The 19,126-nt window shown below is 48.2% G+C and overlaps 1 protein-coding gene across 1 annotated transcript in view; it reads right to left on the bottom strand.

Moving 5' to 3' along the window:
• The window catches only part of LOC146187708 (uncharacterized), a 76,633-nt gene extending 60,596 nt beyond the window's left edge, over window positions 1-16,037 (bottom strand). Inside the window, exon 1 of the mRNA XM_084603502.1 lies at window positions 15,902-16,037. The gene's annotated coding sequence lies outside the window, so the exon portion shown is untranslated. The remainder of the gene's footprint in view (window positions 1-15,901) is intronic.
• Between the last annotated feature and the right edge of the window lie 3,089 nt (window positions 16,038-19,126).

Here is a 19,126-nt window from a genome sequence, read left to right as displayed (position 1 = left end):
GGACGGATTTAAGATAGACATTTGTCATGCGCTGGATGTAGCCTGGCTGATGATAACGATATATACATATAACGATAGGTCACATATTTCATGTGACCTAACATGGATACAGCATACTAACCAGATAATAAATTCTGCTAACCGCGCTCTAGGTTATATACGACGTAACCTTTCTATCGCTTCTCCCCCTATTAAACAACTTGCTTTCCAAACGTTTGTGCGTCCTAAACTAGAGTATGCTAATGCTATTTTTGACCCATACCAAAATAACCTTACTAATGCCCTCGAATCAGTTCAGAACAGAGCAACAAGATTCATTTTGTCAAATTATTCCTACTATTCGAGTATTTCGGCGCTAAAAGCACAATTAAACTTACCCTCCCTAGCCTCACGGCGTAGAATCGCGCGTCTTAACCTTTTTCATAAATTTTTTTATTCTTTGCCATCTGATAACACGTACATAAAGAGAGCCCACCGTATCTCCCGCTCCAGCCACATTAATGCAGTGTATCCCCCTCAAGCTCACACTACTACTTTTCAGCAGTCTTTTTTCTTGCGCACCGCACAGGACTGGAATGGCCTGCCCACCGAAGTCGCTACAGTCATCGACCCCAAAATATTCAAACGGCTCATTGAAAACATCTCATATTGATCATCGACCTCAAAATTTTCAAGCGCATCATCGAAAACATCTCATTAAGATTTTTGTTATACTTATATGCCCTGTAACGCCCACTCCCTCATGTAATGTCTCATCAGAGACCTTTGAGGAATAAATAAATAAATAAATAATAAATAATGATAACAACACAAGTAGTTTGCAGCATTCCGCTGTCATGCAGAAGTGTGTGCATGCGACAGACCGACCTCAACAGGCGTTTACGGGAGCGTATTCGATCTCTCTGGCTCTCAGCCGAACATCGTGGTGACTGCAGCGGGTGATCACCATTCGATATCGGTTTCCAAGCACGAAGACACGGTAACTCAAGAGCTTTCAACTGCGCATCACGTCTGCAGGGCGGGTGTAAATAAAAACGTCCAGGAAAAAAAAAATTGCTCGGAAGATACGGCCCTGGAAAAAACGTTCCGGGAAGAAAAGGCTCCTGAAGAAGCGGCAACTAGGAAAAAAGGCCGCCAACTCAAAGATTGGCCCTTAGACGAACTCTTACCAATTTCACATCTCAAGGAAGGCATATTTTATTAAATTCTTTCTTGTCTTTGAAATAAATTTAATCACCATAGTGAACCTAGACCCTATGGACGCCTGACGTGTTTTCAGGCACTGCGAAAAAGCATGGCGAAATAGCCATCTGGATCTTTATGCTTTGCGTGGTTTCAAGCTCGAGATCCGCTGCTCGTTAAGCATTCATAAAGACATGTCTAATCAGCTTGGTAATGATGTGTTAGTCTTGGGGAATCGCCAATAGAATGCGTCAATAGAACTACCTCCCACACTTTTCGTGACGATGATGTAGAAGTTACTCTTCCAGCGGTGACTGAGGTGTTTTATAAGGGAAGGCAGGCCGAGGCTTAACAGGTCGTGCATCGTTCCAAGCTGGTGGTCCAATAAAGCCGGCGGCCAGCTCGCAGTTTCCCGCTGTCAATGCGTTATCCATAAACTAATGTTCTCACAGGTGGCTCGATTGGAGGCGGCAGGTTACCCCGGGCACGTGATAGTTTCTGTAGCGGAGGCCCTGAATCGCAAACGGAAATCAGAGGCGAGCCTGAGTAACCAGCAGAAAATAGAATTTCACCTGATAAAGACAAGACAGCTGTCATCCTGTACGTGCATGGTTTCTTGCACAATCCGAAGAAAGTCGGGCAACAATCCCTGAGTAAAAGTTTTGTTTTCCGCACCAGAGAAGCTGCTGAGCCATTGCAGGTTAAGTTGTCCTACACGTACGAAAAAACTAGCGTGCAATATCGAACTTAGGGATCCCTTGGTACCTTGCCAGAAGGATGCTGTGTACAAGATCTCGCTTTCGTGTGGTAGACACTACATCGGCCAAACTGGAAGATGTCTGAACGTCCAGCTGCAAGAACACTCTAAAAAGGTCGGCAACATTGCCATAGACGGAAAGTTAGCTACGCATTGTACGAAGTGTGACAGTGAGACACTTTATCATCCTTTGTTCGGCAAAACAATTCCTTTGTATCGCCACCGTACCAGCCTGACTAGGGAGATTGTGGACGCGTCGCAGATAGCACAAATGAAGGCGTTAGCAAACCATCGGTGGCTCTATCAAATCCAGAGCTGGATTTCTTAGCTTAGGCGGCACGTGTCTTTCCTTCTTTCCCTTTGTGATACTTAAGTGTGTATATATATGCTCCGGAACTGCAATAAACATTTGTTGAAAGTACGCTATTGTCCTGTCCCCTCCTCGTCCTTTGTGGTTTTTAGCGCTTTGCTTTGATGACGATGAACCAACCTGCCCAATCATTTTTCCTTTCTTCTATTGGCCTGGGATCAGGCTGCTAGCAAATCTCCATGCACACTGCCGATAAAGAAAAAAAAATGATATTCGTAACATCAGACGGACTTTATGAATTTAACGTTTTGCCTTTTGCATTATGTAATCCGCCTGCCACATACAAGTGGTTCATACTAAAGTGGCAAATTTGTTTATGTTATTTGGACGACATTGTTATTTTTGTCAAAACGTTTAGTGAGCATAACAGCCGTCTCGATATTGAAACAAGCTATAGTCGACGACGAAGCGGAGACAATCAGTGGCTAGTTGGCGTAGACGATGAAGTGGTTGCTGTTTGGCGTAGACGACGAAGTTGGTTGCCTGGAACCGCGCTCAGACCGCTGCTCGGACCACTCTCGGACTTCGGCAGTCTTCTAGGCTCAGGGCGTTGCCTGGACGTTTGGCGCAATACCCGTTACTGTCTGGTGGAGGTGCGGGGTACGCTTTCCCACGTTTACACGCTTCACGACGGATCTGACTCCGGTCCACAAGCGACTCAGTCGCCGCCTCCGCGGACAGTCTGCCTGAGGTTGGGCCCCTTTCCACCCCTACGAGGATCACGCAACCGCACCTCTCGAGCCACCTCGACATGGCCACTGATCCCAGGCTCTCAGCTCCGATCCTTTGCCACCCGCCGCGAACACCACCATCTTTTCACGGCGATGTCTTCGAAGACGCTGAGGATTGGCTGGCGACCTTCGAGCGAGTGGCTCGGTACAACGGCTGGAGTGACGAGCGAAAGCTCATTAATCTTTACTTCACCCTAGAAGAGTCTGCGCGTACGTGGTGCGAAAACCACGAGGGTGGCCTTACCACCTGGTAAGCATTTGGCCGTGAACTTCTGACCACCTTCTCCAACGCCGACCGCCGCTAGAAAGCTGAAGCTGCACTTCAGTCCAGCAACCAGCGGCCAAATGAAAGTGTGCGCATGTTCTGTGAAGACATGACCCGTCTTTTCCAGCGCGCAGACCCCAATATGAAAGAGAAGAAGCTTCGCCACCTCATGCGTGGAGTTATGCAGGAGCTGTTTGCGGGCCTCGTTCGGAGTCCACCTCGTACCGTTGCTGAATTCCTCGCGGAGGCTACGACCATGGAAACGACGCTCCAACAACGGGCCCGGCAGTACAACCGAGATGTCAGCAGCCTGGCCCCAGATGTTTTTTCGTCGTGCCATGGAGGCGGTGCGGACGCCTTACGTGACCTCATTCAGTCAGTTTCCTTCTGCCTCAGAGTGCGCCAGTGACATCACTGACCGAAGTCGTCAGAGATGAAGTACGCCAGGCTGCTCGTGAATTCCCGGTCACCAACATACTGCAGCGCGTCGATAAAATGCCCACGCACACATCCGTTGTTCGTCAGGCAGCTGCCTACGATCCTGTTGCTACCATGCCTCTACGGGTCGACGACAAACGATCGTACGCGTTCGTTGCACGTCAAGCAGCTGCCTGTGGTCCTATTGACCCGACACCGGTGGTTAGCCGCATCAGTCCGTATGACGCATCGGCTCAAGCTGTGCCTCTTGCAAAAACCAGTGCCACTGGGTCCCAGCGCCATACCTGATTATGGTCCCAGTATGACGCTGGAAACGGCGCACTGGGACGCGGCATACTGGGACGCTCCGCACTGGCGGCACTGTTCGCCCGGAGAAAAAAGGCGTGGGATAAAAATTAAAAGTAACGAAACAAGTTAGGTACATAAAAAACAACCTAAAAAGTAAAAAAATGAACGAAAAAAAGAACTAGTGCACCAAGCGCGCCTCGAACTAAGTCCAAGTTACATATCAATTACTAACTCAGCACACTAACCACTCGGCCACACCGATTTTTTTTCTTTATTTCCTGACCGAGGACGTACAGAAAGACACACGTGACATCAATAACATGACAAAATAAAAGATCAAGCATTGACTTAAAGCTTCAGCCTTCCTTAGCTGAAGTTGTCGGATTAAAAATCCCTCATATGTGACAACCCTTCAAAACTAACTAACCATTCTGGCTCTAGTTTTAAAGCTTTCTGTTCGTCCACATATGCCCGTATGCTCTCTCTAAAGAGCTGTCTCGCTGAACGTGCATCGACGTCACCATGCTCTACAGCCATTCTGCTTTTCCATATGCTGTGGAGAGCCAGCAGCATCAAAAGATCCAACGGTGTATCATTGTTCGCTTTTACTGGCAAGAATCGGATACCATGTGGGCTTATGGGTAGTTCTTTCTTAAGCGTCCTCTGGAGCAGGTCCCATAAAAATACGGCATCCCAGCATTCGAGAAACACGTGTTCAATCGTCTCCTCTTTCCTGCGTATTATGCAGTGGACACCCCAGGGTACAAAAAGCCCTTTCTGTTCCTTCCATTTCTTTACCTCTAATGTTCCAGTGTGCAGCTTAAAAAAGAACGTTTTCACCCCTGCCGGCACCATCATCCTCTTCACTCTTTTAAGAACATTTTTGCCCACTGTGGACGAGTACACAGCTCTGTACAACAGTTCTGGAAGCACCACATCGCACAAGTCTTTATACAGTTTTTTCCGGTTTACACTCCACAAATAGTCTAAAGTAAACCGCACCATCAAAAACCTGTACGCCAAGACCACTTCCCTTAGATATACCCATGGACACCTCCTGACATGCGGTCAGAAGAAACGACAATTCCCGGGAGAGCTTGACCCAAGGGTAACTGACAGACCGTACAAAGAAATGAATTTTTCACATTCCTCAAAAACATGAAACGATTGACTAACTGGCGCAGAAACAGATGTGCCAAACCAAGCCCGCCGTCCTTCACCCGGCGGAAGAGACTTGTCCGACTTGTCCGTTCCCACGAAGACCCCCAGACAAAGACAGCAACGATACGATGCATCTTTTGGACATTAGCTCTTGAACAATATAACACTTGAAGCACATACCAAACTTTTGTCACTAAAAACAAATTACAAATCGTGGCCTTAGCAAACACCGACCACTGCCATCCATTCCATTTGTCCACTCTATCTTTCAATTTACCGACTTGGTTTTTCCAGTATGGGTCACTGTCCCGATACGATTCAAGAGGGGCACCAAGGTAGCTGACAGGGTTGGTAACAAATTTCATGTTAGCAAAAATGCCTGGGGTCGCTGGCCAGTCACCGTGCCAGAAGCCCAGGCACTTGCCTCAGTTAACAGCACTGCCGCTTACAGCGCAAAAATCTTTTACAGTTTTCACAACTTCTACGATGCTTTCGTAGTCTACACAAAACATCGCGACATCATCGGCATAAGCCAAAAGCTTCACTTCTGCTTGATGCAGCTTGAAGCCCCACATTTTCTCATGCTTGATAATGCTTAAACATAAAGGTTCAAGATAGATACAAAAGAGAAGAGGTGAAAGGGGGCAACCTTGACGAACTGAGTGTTGGACAGCAATACTGTCACCGACAGATTTGTTCACAATTAGCCTAGTTGTACAAGCACTGTAAGCCATAGCCACTCCTTCTCTGATGACGCATCCGACCTTGACATAGTCTAATATACACAAAAGCAAGTCGTGGGGCACTCTATCAAAAGCCTTTTCAAGATCTATTTGGAGCATTGCTACTCCAAGTCCACCAGCATCGCAACATTCAAGAATGGCCCTCGCGATGTGAATGTTCGTAAAAATGGACCTGTCTTTAATACCGCATGTTTGGTGGTCTCCAACAATATCTTTAATAACTGTTTGCAGTCTTTTAGCTAGTATTTTCATAAAAATTTTATAGTCGACATTGGTTAAACTAATCGGCCGGTAAGAGGTAACACTGCGTAATTGACCTCGGTCCTCCGTTTTGGGAATTAGCACAGTATGAGAAGATTTTTCCAGTACCGGCGAGAGAAAATCCTGGAAAGCTTTATAAAATGCGGCGCTAAGTCCATCAGGCCCAGGCGATTTTCCGGGGTTCACATTTCCTATAGCGCATTTCACTTCGTCCTCCGTGATGGGGATCTCTAGCACAAGTGTCGTCTTTTCGTCGAGTTGTGGCATTAAAGGTAAATAAACTCTCTTGAAACTCTCGATATCAACTGCACGCCGTGCGAACTGCTGACTATAATGCTCGAAGAAAGCTTGCTGGATTTCTTTCTTTTCGTTGGTAATGGTCCCTCGGTATTCAATTTCATCTATCTGATTCCTTCGAGCGTGCCACTTTTCTGTGCCTAACGCCCTTTTTGTCGGACCTTCCCCCCTTATCAGCCGTTCGGCTCTAGCTCTGACAAGGGCACCGCGATATCGGTCAGCGTCGAGTAGTTCAAGCTTGCCCTTAAGGGCTCGTATGTCGTCTATGAACAAACCGGGGTTATTGCTTTCCACATCGATTAGACGCTGTAGATTCACGTGAAGGGACCTTTCTTCGGCCCTTTCTTGTCTGGCTATAGCGCTCGATCTTTCCAATGCTGTCATTTTGACATTCTGTTTAAAGACCTCCCATTTAGCCCCTTTGTTACGCCTTTGTCATTCATATTTGCTATATGCCTTTCAACGTCGGCTTGGAAACTGTCATCAGATAATAATTTTGAGTTTAACTTCCACATTTGCCAGTCAAATCCTTGACTTTTAGTTTTGTTCCCAGCGATAGTGACGGTGACCAAGCAGTGATCGCTGAACGATACTGGCTTAACGTGGTATTCGTGGCATACAGGCACCAGATCAAGAGATATGTACATCCTATCGAGTCGAGCGTGGCTAGAAGCCTGGAAATGAGTGAACTGAGCAGCTCGTCCACCCTCCAGACATCCAGCCACATCAACAAGGTTAAACTCATTTACCAATTCTGCGAGAACACAGGTGCTGGCATCACTATGCGGCCTTCTACTCGTTTTATCTGATGCGGAGAGTACACAATTGAAGTCTCCCATTATCACAGTTAGCCTTTCAGAGTTGCAATACTGACGAATACCTTCAAAGAAATCGCGCCTTTCGCCAACGCTGTTCGGTGCATAAATACAAATGATGCTCCATTCGTGCGAATACAGCACGAGATCGCAAACAACGAAGCGGCCATACGCACAAGTCGTGACAGCTTGAATTAGGTTTCATTGAATCATTTCTGCATTTTATGTCATGACCAGCATTTATAAGTTTGGGACTTCAGTTTCGCAGTCTACAGGCCATTAATACCGCTCTAACAATTGCAACTTCTTCATCATTGGAGCTTGCTGTCTGCTCTCACGACTTGCAACTAATGTTCTGGGTGCCTATGCGCGCTATTTTGTGCACTGGAATCATTTTAACAAGTAGAGTTTGACATCGCTGGCAAATTTACCAACGCCGGCTTTTGGGTGGTGCTCTGCTACCGTGGGCGTAATTTTCGCTGAACACGGAGCTTTAGTAGAAGCCTTCATGGAAAAAAGTGCGACCAAGCTTCAATACCGGCTAGCGCCGCAGCGATGACCCTAATTGCATGTAACTAAACCTTATTTGTATGTAAACATTGCGGGAAGCGTTGCGATGACCGAGGGCTCGGTTGCTTGATACGCGGAGTAAGAAGGAGCGCAAAAGCTTGAGAAACACGCCAAATATTATGTATTACAAGCGCTGTAGGTTGTTGCCTTTTCTCTCATGGGCCCATCGCTCGGTAGACTTTCTCTTGGTTTTAGTTTTTCTTTCTGCATTTTATACTGGGGCCGTGGTGCAGGCTGCGCTCGCCTGCGATTGAGCCCGCATTGAACATTTTGGCAGTAATCATTGTGTTAGAGTGCCCTTAAGATCAGATGCGAAGTTGGTTATGCGTGGTAGCCCACATTATTCAATTCCAGCTTTAGTTGTGCGTTAATCGTCAGTGTGTCATGAGATAGAGGCCTCGGCGGTCGTTGTCTCTCTCGAAACGCCCGAAACGACCTATCGAAACATGGAAACTCTAGAAAAAAGATACTGCCTTTGTTTTCTTACAAATGCGCAATAACTTCGCAGCAAAAAGCGCTTGCTTGAGCCATATTTTTCATATGCGCCCCGATGGTCGATTGAAAGTACGCTGTTGCCCTGTTGGCCCCTGAGGGATGCTACTCCGGCTGACGCCGCAGGCCACTGGGGCACTGGGACCAGTGCGGCCCCAGCGCGCATACAGCGCTTCTCCCAGTGCATCGCGGATGCCAGCGATACACCCAGCGCCAAAAGTGTGATCCCAGCGTTTTTCTCCCATCGCACCAGTGCAGCCAGCGTCTTCCCGTTACTGCTCCAGTGAATATCGCAGACCTCCAGCGTGCCCAGCAGATCCAGTGCAAAACCATCGCGAAAATCTTACTGGTTTCGCACTGGACACGCTGGTTTTTGCAATAGGGCATGGTGCCTGTTCCCCGCCCTCGCAAGTCGGACGTGTGGTATACGCGGGACCGCACGCCAATCTGCTACCACTGTGGGGAGGCCGGTCCCCTTTACCGTGCATACCCGTAACGCCGAGTGGGACTTCGCGGCTTCGGACCCGATGCGTCCTATCCACGGAACGGTGAACGGCCGCTCGAAATTGAAGCTCATCTGTCGGCCCGTCAGAGGCCTGGGAGATACAGGCGCTATGACTCAGGATCGTCATCTCCGCTGCGGTATCGTTCCCCAAGCCCTCGCAGAGACGCCAGCAATACTGAGCGGCGTTCTCCAAGTCCACACCGGGAAAACTAATTCCAGCGGTCTCCGGAGGCAGGGCCGCTGCTTTCGGGAAAATTGAAGATCCTCCGCCGCCGATACACTGATACGCTGATTTCTCACAGGGGCAGGGTAGCGACAGCATCCGACGCGCTACTTCTGATTTGTGCGTGACACTTGACGGAACTGACACGATCGCTTTACTTGACACCGGTGCAGACTATTGAGTGATGAGCTCCGCCCCCGCCCAGGAATTGAGCAAAGTTGTGATGCCATGGTTTGGCCCTAGCATTCGCACGGCTGGAGGTCACCTCATTAGCCCGGCCGGAAGGTGCACAGCCCGAATTAGCATCCGTGGTTTCGTCTACGTCGGGGAATTCGTTGTCTTGCGCGAATGTTCGAGAGATTTGATTCTGGGGCTCGACTTTCTGCAGGTAAACGGTTCTGTAATCGACCTACACAAGACACGAGTCACATTCCCGACTAAATGGGCAGTGGCACACATCGACACCCGCGCTCCCTGTAGCCATGCTCTGCGTATTGTGGAGGATGATGTCACGGTGCCACCACGGTGCAGTGTCGTAATGCGCGTGCAGAATGACCTATTTCATGACTTTGAGGGCATGCTGGAGGGCAATATCCAGCTGCTACTTGAGAGGGGTCTCATTGTTGCCCGAGGTCTCGTCCACCTACGGGATGGCTGCACTACCGTTCTGCTCACCAACCTTTCGAACGAATTTTAGCACCTCGTCAAAGGCAGAGTGATCTCCTTCCTCCAAGACGTCGCGGAGTGTCCACATTTGCGTGCCGTGGAAGAAGCCATTCAAGATGGCACTGGACCACGCCACGTTCTGCCACCTGTCGAAATAAACACCGAGTTATCGCCGGCTCAGACGGATCTGCTTTCGGCTATCTTGGCAGATTTTGCAGGCTGCTTCACAACGTCTTCCAAAGTGGGCCGAACTCCGGTCGCCAAGCACCGTATAATAACAGACGAGACTACGCCCCCCGTATGCCAGTGCCCATACCGCGTTTCTCCAACGGAACGAGCAGCGATTCAGCGACAGGCCACCGAAATGCTTTCCGACGATGTCATTCAGCCGTCTACAAGCCCGTGGGCTTCGCCAGTTGTTCTCGTCAGAAAGAAGGACAACACTCTGCGGTTCTGTGTCGATTACAGAAAACTTAATCTCGTCCCTAAAAAGGACGTTTACCCACTTCGGCGCATAGATGACGCACTCGATCGACTGCGAGATGCCCGATACTTCTCGTCGCTGTCGCTAGACCTAAAAGGTGAGTACTGGCAAATAGAAGTGGATGAGAGAGACCGGTAGAAGACGGCTTTCGTGACACCCGATGGCTTGTATATGTTTAAGGTGCTACCGTTCGGCCTATGTTCGGCACCGGCCACGTTCCAACGCATGATGGACACCGTTCTGTCCGGTTTGAAGTGGCAGTCGTGTTTGGTTTACCTGGACGATGTCGTCATATTTTCGACCACCTTCGACCAATACCTAGAAAGGTTACGCCTTGTGTTAAAAGCTCTCCGAGACGCCAACCTGACAGTCAAACCGGAGAAATGTCACTTCGGCTTTGAGCAACTTCGGTTCCTTGGTCACGTGGTCAGCGCAAAAGGTGTTCGCCCAGACCCTTAAAAGACAGCTGCCTTTTCTGGTTTTCCGCACCCTACTGACAAGAAAGCTGTTCGACGGTTCTTAGGTTTGTGCTCCTATTACAGACGCTTTGTACGAGATTTCGCACATCGCGGAACCGCTAACCACACTGACTCGAGATGACACGCCGTTCCTGTGGGGAAGTGAACAAGAGGCCGCTTTCCTTGAGCTTCGCAGCCGCCTACAGAATCCCCCGATACTAGGCCATTTTGACGAAAACGCCGCAACTGACGTTCACACTGATGCCAGAAACGTTGGAGTTGGTGCAGTACTAATTCAGTGGCAAGACTGTGCAGAACGGGTCATCGCTTACGCGAGCCGAACACTTACCCGCTCCGAAACCAACTATACAATAACTGAAAAAGAATGTCTGGCGGTAATATGGGCCCTAACCAAGTTCCGACCATACTTCTACGGCCGACCTTTCCGCGTTATAAGCGACCACCATTCATTATGCTGGCTCGTGAGCTTCAGAGACCCCTCAGGACGATTGGCTAGATGGAGCCTTAGATTACAAGAGTATGACGTAACAGTCGTATACAAATCAGGACGGAAGCATCAGGATGCTGACCGTCTGTCGCGCTCGCCCATCGCCATGGGTTCAGAACAAAACAGCCGATGATTTTCCCTTTCTGGGGGCTATTAGTACAACCCAAATGGCGCAGCTGCAGAGAATGGACCCAGAGTTAGCGTCACTCGTCGAATATCTGCAGGGCGTCGACGCCCGTATTCCCGTGTTTTTCATCGTGGGCTTAAAACGTTCACTCTGCGCGGTAACGTGCTCTACAAGCGAAATTTTGCTAACCGTGAAGAGACGTTTCTCCTTGTCGTGCTCTCCGAATTGCGCCGAGATATATCGAGTGCCTGTCATGATGAACCCACCGCCGGCCACCTGGGGGTGAGCCATACACTTGCACGAATTCGTCAAAAGTATTATTGGCCCAGGTTACTCCCATCGGTGCGGGCCTATGTACGCTCATGTCGTGACTGCCAACATCGGAAGTCTCCGCCATTGGAACCCGCTGGATATCTTCAGCCTATTGCTCCGCCGAAGACCACTTTCCATGAAGTGGGCATGGATCTTCTCGGTCCTTTTCCGAAGTCCTCGTCTGGCAACCGTTGGGTAGTCGGCGCGACAGACTACCTAACAGGGTACGCAGAGACCGCGTCCCTTGTTAAAGGTACTGCAGCCGAAGTTGCTCAGTTTTTCGTTCATAACATTGTCCTACGTCATGGCGCCCCCGCCATAGTAATCACTGACCGTGGAACAGCTTTTACGGCTCGCCTAATCCGGTTCGTCATGACTCTGACTCACACTAGCCATCGACGTGCGATGGCCTATCACTCTCAGACCAACGGGCTGGTGGAGCGCCTCAATCGCACCCACACCGACATGATTTCTATGTATGTGGACGCAGAACATCGCACCTGGGATGCGATTTTGCCCTATATAACTTTCGCGTACAATACCGCCACTCACGAGACGACGCGACTGACCCCGTTCCAACTTGTCTTCGGTCGCCAAGTGAGCACGTCGTTGGATGCCATGATGCTAGTTGGTCCTTCTTGCGGCTCTGACGCCGAACTTGACGCCGACATCTTTGTTCAGCGTGCTGAGGGAGCGCAGCAACTAGCACGCCTCAGAATCCACCGACAGCAGGCGAATGACGCTGCTCGGTATAACCTCAGCCGAAGAATCGTCACTTACGAGCCGGGCGACTTCGTCTGGGTGTGGACACCTGTTCGTCATCGCGGCCTATCTGAAAAGTTACTACGCCGATACTTCGGCCCTTACGTGATTGTTCGCCGTATCAGTGACGTCACCTACGCTGTTGTTCCCGCAGCTTCAGTTCCATCCCGAAGGCCACAGTGTCCTGAAGTCTTGCACGTGGTTCGTGATAGAAAAACAGCGCAACAGAGGTGGGCGGAGGTGAAGAACAAACAGGACAGGCGCTGAACTCACAACTGAAGTTTATTGAAAAAAAAAAACACAGATATATAACCCAGCCAAGCAGCAACAAACCGCACATTAAACAAGAAAATCATGATAACCCCACACACAGACGACGTTCAAGAAACTCAACCTCATTTTCTGTTAAATCGATTGACGGTTCACTAACGCATTTTGCACCCAATCGAATGATATGCCTGGCCTCAATGATTTCCCGGTTAATCTGTGCCGGATGGGCATCCAAACTAACTATTTGTGTTAGGGAAGGATGGCAGCCGTCACATCCCTTACAGTGTACAACCAGATTAGATCCTCTACCAATCTTTAATGATCTCTCGTGCTCTCGTAACCGGACATTGATACACCTGCCTGTTTGACCCACATACACTTTATCACAATATAACGGAATCTTGTACCTATATCACTCCTACTTTACATGGAACATAGGAAAAGTCATGCTTCACCCGACACGTGTTTCTTTCCAGGACTTTTTTCGCTGCTTTGTTCTTAACTATGCAACATATTTTTGACAGTTTGTTTGGTGCCGAGAAAACCACACTAACATTAAACCTTCTGGCTACATTTTTCAAATTGTGTGATAGACCATGCACGTATGGCAGGGCCACAAATCGTTTTGTATCCCTCTATCCAGCCCCTTCCTCCTCCCGTGAACCTGCGCACGATTGTTTTACTTTTGTGATTAATTTATCACAAACTCTTAATATGACGTGAACAGGAAATCCTGCATTCGCTAGCCTAGACAGTTGTTGATTAAAGCTAATTCGCATATTGTGAAAGCATGACTTTGACAAGACAGCCCCCAGGCTGGACAGAGCGATGCCATCTTTTACTAGCTTAGAATGTTGCGATCCATAATCTAGCAGAGGCTTTGCACTCCTAGGCGAATACCGCCAACAAACATGATGGGCACAAAACTTCAAAGTGAAGTCTAGAAAACGCAGTTCGTTCTCTTGTGACATTCGTTCAAATGTAAATCTCAGTCCCAGCCCTTGCTCTTGAAAACCTTTAAGAATATTCATTGGTGTTGAGCTACTATTGCAACCTTTGTAAAAGACCAGGAAATCATCAACATACCAAAAGATTCTTATTCCCAGCCCTTGCAAGTTTTTGGCAATCAATTCGTCTACTCTGCTTAGGAAAATGTCACTTAGAACAGGAGCGACCTTTGAACCAATACAGATGCCTTATTTCTGGGTATACACGGCACTGCCAAATTCAACAAGCATACTTTTTAAGTAAAAAGAGGTCAACTCCAAAAAAGACCCAGTTGATATACCACAGCTGTTACCAAAAGCTATTTCATCATTTTGTTCCGAAATGCACATTCGCAGAGTGGTCATGAGAACTTCATGAGGGATCGAATAAAATAGATCCTCGATATCAATGCTAACTGCCGAGCACTCCCCTGTATTGTCCGTTTTCAAGTACGCTACCACTTTCTCAGAGTTGTTTACGAGATACGGATATTCAAAATTCAAAGTAGACAAGTGTTTCTGCAAATAGTTTGAAACGATACATTGCCAGGAGCCTTTCTCAGAAATTATTGCTCTAAAAGGTTCCCCGGGTTTGTGAGTTTTCACAGAAAAGAATATGTCTAGAAACCCTGATTTAGCGTCTCTTACAGCGGTAGCCAATCTGCCTAAATTCATTTCTCCTAACAGGCGCAAGGCCTCTCTCTTGACCTTCTTAGTGTCCGTGGCAGTACCGTGTATACCCAGAAATCAGGCATCTGTATTGGTTCAAAGGTCGCTCCTGTTCTAAGTGACATTTTCCTAAGCAGAGTAGACGAATTGATTGCCAAAAACATGCAAGGGCTGGGAATAAGAATCTTTAGGTATGTTGATGATAAAACTTGTCCATTTTAAGGATTCGGGTTGGGGCTAGTACAGTTGACATGATGCCAAGAAATAAGCCATGAAATTAGCGTTACACTGTCTCTCGTCTATTTGTTGATTGCGTTATGGAACATCAGGGGAGTTCATCTTGCAGGCAGCTACTATGGATTTTTCAGGGTGTCGATTAGAAATAAAAGTAAAGAAGAAAGGGACGCACATTTCCGATGCCGCGAAAACAGGTAAAGGGTGGGAAAAAAAACAAGCCGGCGACAAGGAAAGGCGCGGTGGTTAACGCAATCGGCTCTTCCGCGAAATCGAGCGGCTCATAAGGCACGGAGATCAACAGTGCTACGCGTACAAGCGCGCGCCGAAGGTTACCTAATGGCCGGCGTAGTGCGAAACCAGTACTTTTCCAAAGAAAATGTCCTTCTGGAGCTCATTACTGTCGCACTGTGCTGCGACTGCACCTAATTTTCCTCACAATATTCGGGACGCTATAATAGGAGCTCGCCGAATATGATACACGGCTTGAGCCTTTTAAGCTGCCTTGCAATTAATATAATAATGTTAGGAAGCCTGGTCGAGTACTGCTTTACCAGGACAATTAATAAAGATCAACAAGAGTCAATTCAGAAAAAAATAAGAGGAAAATGTCCCGAGCAAACGTATGCACTCTTTTTTTGTTAAAGAAGCGCCAGGAAATAATACGTCCCGGGAGAGTTTTGGCGCCACAGAGGGAACAGGAGGTGCCTAACAAAGAAAAGCAGACGTCGGGGATGATACAAGGCGAAAGTGGCAAGGAAAGAAAGGCGCTGTGAAAATATTAAAATGTTTGAAAACCAAAGTACAAACGCCAGCCACAGCAGAATCGTGAGTACACACCGCTAATCCCCACGACCAAACGGACGTAGCTGCGGAGGGTGCAAACAATTTACACGTCGGTCAACGTGCGCTCCATGAAATTAAGCAGTTTGCGCACTTCTTAGAGCGTCAGCGGGCGTCTCTGACATTATCAGCCTAGACGGACCGAATTCTTTTAACCTTGAAAACTTGCAGCACTTTGAACTGAGAGACACGGATTGTAGAGCAAGTGCCTGCGACAAAGATCTGGCACCCTGAGGAATATCCGATCATCCGTGGAAGTCTTTCTGGCTGGAGAGAATTACACAGCTTGAAAAAAGAACCGCCTGCATAAACTTTTGATATTTCGTCACAACACGGGGACGCAGGCTTGTAAACCAGCAACTGTTTACATCAACTTGCATCCTATTCAATCGTAATTCCTTCTTGATCTCAGCTAAAGTAATCATTTCCAAACGGTGGGGTTTGCCAGTGGCGCTAACCCATGGAGCTCGATGCAAAGACTTACTGTGAGACGCGGTTCTCTGTGGGAGAGCAGCGGCGGCGACCTTCGTCCACTTCACTGGCGCGTTTTGGTCGCGCAGACGTGTGCGACCCGGGGAAAAAGTTCTCTATCCGGTATTTGAAAACCCTCTCCCGCGGGCCTTGTCCGGTCGCGTCGGTTGCCAGCTTTCCGGCCGCTGCTTTCCTCTTTCGCCCGGGGAAACGGAAAGAGCTTCCACCGAGCATTACTGAGAAAGTACAACACAAGGAGTCGACTTACGCAGGCGTGGCGGGGAATTTTCGGTTTGCGCCAGCCGGCGAAAGGCTGAGTTGTTGTCGCCCTTTTCTCGGCTGGCTATCCATTCGCCGATACCCAAGGGCGTGACGCTCGTTCAGACGAAAGGAGCGTCAGCACAACGCGTCCATCCGCGTGTACCCTCTGCTGTTCGTGCGCGCTGCCGAAAATCTTTCTCAACCGTCGTCTCGCTGTTCTACGTCAAGTGTTCTTTATTGCAAGCATCTTCAATATTTCATATCGGGGAGCAAGTCTCTACGTGCGCTAAAAACGTGTCTGTTCCTTCCTCACTGAGCGCTTTTTTCGCTACTTCACCCATAATCAGCACTAGAAACCGAATAAAGCTACAACTCTGGCACACCCACAAGCACAAACGCGCAAAAAACGATGCACTGCAGCGACCGCGCGACGCAGCGCATGCACAACAAGCAATACCCCGCTCGAACTGAATACGAGACGAAAAGCGCGGGCGTAACAGCGATAAAGCAAAAAGAGCAAAAACAATCTCGGTCCGCGCGGACTGAAAAAGGCGCTTGACATATTCAGTCCGCCCGGACGGCCACGCCGCTCTCTCGCCGTCGCTCAGAGCAGTGACGTGGGCGTCACGTGGGGCGCGGGTAGCGATGACGCGCTCCGGTCCTCCCTTCTGAACCCACCTTTAGAGACGCGCTGCTGTAAACCCGCTTTCTTCTTCTGAGGTGGCCATTGAGTAAAAGTATATCTCTACAGTAGCCAAAGAAGTCAAGACACTAATGAGATTGGCGGTAGGGAAATGCAGTCAGACGTCCCGCCAGTGGCGAAAGATGATGTTAACAAAGCATTACAAACTCTGAAAAGGGGGAATGCAGCTGCAGAGGATCAGGTGACTATAGATTAGTTACTGGTCACCCTGTATACGCTGTACCTGGTGTCATCGACGGAACCATGGAAGAACGCGAACATTATCTTCATTCATAAGAAAGGGGACGCTAATGACTTGAAAAATTTCAGACCAGATTATTGTCTGTTATGTATAAGGTCCCCTTCATGGATCACTGCCTTGTCGTGGCGGAGGGGCTTGCGAAACTCGATGAAGTCGTGAGCTCTGCTGTGTAGGGCCACCCAAGATAGACAGGTCACGGCAGAGAGTTCTGACAAAATGTGATTCACTGGAGAAGGTAATGGCAACCCACTCCAGTATTTCCTGCCAAGAAAACCCTGTGACCAGTCACAATACCATTAATGATATGGCGCCGGAAGATGAGCCCCCCAGGTTGGAAGGCGTCCCACATGTTACTGGGGATGAACAAAGGGCGATTCCTAGTAGCTCCAGAACGAATGAAGCGGCTGGGCTAAAGCCAAAAGGACGCTCAGTTGTGGATGTGTCGGGAAGTAACCGGAAAGTCCGATGTTGCAATGAGATATATCACATAGCAACATGAAACGTAAGATCTAAGACGCAAGGTAAACTGGATGTCGTCAAGCGAGAAATCGACAGATTGAACATTGATATCTTGGGTATCAGCGAGCTCAAGTGGACTGGAATGGGAGAATATAATTCCGGCGACCATTATGTCTTTTATTGTGGGCACGAATCCAAGAGAAAGAATGGGGTCGCTTTCATAGTAAACAGAAGAATGCGCAAAGCAGTGCTAGGGTACAACTCCAAAAACGACCGAATGATTTCACTTAGGATCCAAGGTCACCCTTTCAACATAACAGTTAACCAAGTCTATGCACCGACCACTACTGCTGAAGAAGCTGACGTTGAGAGATTTTATGCGCACCTACAATGCCTTTTAGACCGCACGCCATCATCAGACGTCGTTTTTCTCATAGGAGACTGGAATGCTAAGGTCGGGAGTGAATAAATATCCGGAATTATAGGCAAGTTCGGTCTTGGCGAGCCAAATGAAGCTGGGCAGAGGCTAGTAGAGTTTTGTCAAGAAAACAACCTGACCATAGCGAATACTCATTTCCAACAGCACAAGAGGCGCCTGCACACATGGACTTCACCGGACGGTCTGTGCAGGAATCAGATCGATTATATTCTTTGCCGGCAGAGATGGAGAAGCGCTATACAAGCAGTAAAAACAAGGCCTGGGGCCGATTGTGGCACCGATCATCAGCTTCTTGTTGCCAAAATTAAGCTTCGATTGAGGAAAACGCAGAAAACTAGAAGGCCTTTCAGGTATGATCTGGATCAAATTCCATTAGAATATGCTGTGGAAGTGAGGAATCGATTTCAAGAGTTAGACCTAGAAGACAGAGAGCCCGAAGAGATGTGAACTGATGTTCGTGATATAATACAAGAAGTTGCTACTAAGGTAGATCCAACGCAAAAGAAATGCAACAAAGCAAATTGGTTATCTGAAGAGGCTTTGCAAATAGCTGAGGAAAGGAGGATGGCAACAGTTATGGGGGAAAGAGAAAGATACAAGCTTCTCAATGCGGATTTTCAGAAAATAGCAAGGAGAGATAAGAATGCCTTCTTGAACATACAGTGCCAAGCAGTTGAGGACAACAGCCAATTAACGAACACAAGAGCTCTGTATAAGACAATCAAATATATCAAAGGAAGCTTCTGTGCTAAGCTGGGCGTGATAAAGGACAAACGAGGCAAGGACCTCACTGAAGCCTCAGAGATAAAGAAGAGGTGGCAGGAATACACAGAAGAACTGTAAAGAAGGACCAGAATGTGCAAACCTAACATAAGATGGTTGTGATTACTGATCTCGAGCCGGGCATCCTGAAGAGTGAAGTTGAATGGGCCTTAGCCAGCCTTGCTACGAACAAAGCTAGCGGAATTTTTGGCATTCCAGCTGAGTTGCTTCAAAACCTCAAACATGACGCTGTTAACATTCTGCATACATTATGTCAGAAGATTTGGACAACCCTGCAGTGGCCACAGGATTGGAGGAGGTCAGTTTACATCCCCATTCCAAAGAAAGGCAGTGCCAAAGATTGTTCCAACTA

This window comes from Amblyomma maculatum, chromosome 5 (genome assembly GCF_055883805.1).
Source record: "Amblyomma maculatum isolate TAMU_Amacu chromosome 5, ASM5588380v1, whole genome shotgun sequence".
NCBI classification, from domain to species: Eukaryota; Metazoa; Arthropoda; class Arachnida; order Ixodida; family Ixodidae; genus Amblyomma; species Amblyomma maculatum.
The sequence above is the reverse complement of the archived record's forward strand: the minus strand, read 5'-3'. Positions and strand labels throughout refer to the sequence as shown.